This window comes from Penaeus vannamei, chromosome 28, assembly GCF_042767895.1.
Source record: "Penaeus vannamei isolate JL-2024 chromosome 28, ASM4276789v1, whole genome shotgun sequence".
Taxonomy (NCBI): Eukaryota; Metazoa; Arthropoda; class Malacostraca; order Decapoda; family Penaeidae; genus Penaeus; species Penaeus vannamei.
Genome location: NC_091576.1, coordinates 13,993,623 through 13,995,247, shown reverse-complemented (window position 1 = coordinate 13,995,247; position 1,625 = coordinate 13,993,623).

Sequence of the window (1,625 nt, the reverse complement as noted above, 5' to 3'; positions counted from 1 at the left end):
AATCATCTCTTTTTTTTCTTGTACTTTAGAATGGCACGTGTATGAAGCGACCTCCCGTGCACCGATGTTAGAGTTGAAGAAGTGAAAGGGATAATGAATATTAAATCTTTTTGCTTACAGCGTCGGGGTTTATGTCCTCCTGCTATGTGGTCTCGCCCAGGCTTTTTATGACAATGGTAATGGTGATAATGATAAAAATGATAATGATAATGTTAATAATGGTGATAATGATACCATTAATAACAATAATGGTGATAGTGTTAACAATAATGATGGGAATAGTGATAATAATAATGATATTGATGGTAATAAGGGTAAAAATAATTTTTATAATGGTTATGATAATAATGATAGTGTTGATATATATAACATTAATGATAATGGTTTAAATGATAGCATTAATGATGATAATGGTGAAGCTGACATTGATATATGATAATGATAAATGATAAGAATTATAATAAGAAAAACAACGTCAGTAGCGATAATGATAATGATGATAATGCGATACTCATGATAGTGGAAATAATAATCGTAATAAAAGGATACTGATAACGAAAACAAACGTAATAAGGAAGACAAAACAACAGTAATGATAATTATGCTTATAATAATAAGTAATGATCATAACATAAACTATTAAAAGTAATACAACAAGAACAATTATATTGCTGCTGGTAACAGCAAACATGATAATGATAGTGATAAGATACAAAATGATAATGACCATGATGATAATGATACCAAGAGTGGTTGCATTGATTATGAAAGTAATAATAATAATGATAACTGTAACAACGCAATAATCATAATAAAAGTCATTATGAATGCAACCATAATGAAAGAATACTGGTAACAACAACACTGACAGCAAGAATAACAATAATGTGATAATGACAGTAATGATGATGATTGCAGATCTAAATTACTTTTTCTTTTTTCTTGTAACAACAGGCAGACAGGTGTTGTCAGCGGTCTGGCAGCTGTCTTCTCCTTAACTGTTTGGACACTCCTGGATGAATACACCAGGATGTCTGAGTTAAGTATTTCTTTTCTCTCTTCGTGTTCTCTTGCTGTCTCTTTATCTCTGTCTCCTTTATTCTTCCCCTCTCCCTCCTCTTCCTCTTCTCTTTCCTCTCTTTCTCTCCCACCGCTGCCACCAATTTTAAAGTGAATCTCTGCAATTACAAAGGGTGGTGAACGTTTCAGACGAAGATTCCTTGCCCTTATTAGTGTAGTTGGTATATTAAAAAGACACACAAAGATGTGACTAGTGCCTGTTATGTACGCAATAAGATTTTTACTGTACAGATTTGCATTTGATGCAACATAAACCGTATAATGATTCACGATGTAAGACGCAAGACTTGAATAATATATGGTTGACATATCATCAAAAGCATTGGCAAATATCAAAATCAATTACAAAATAAATTGGATATAGTCTTTTTCCCTCTTTCTCTTTCCCTCTCCCATTCTTCTCTTCCCTTCCCTCTCTCTTCCTCCTCCTCTTTCCTCTCCTTTCCCCTCACGCTCCTCCCTCCTTTATACCAGAGAGCAGCTACTTGTATGTCTCTTAATTAAGCTTCATTCTACAAGGTACTGATGTAGGAAAGGAAGAAGAT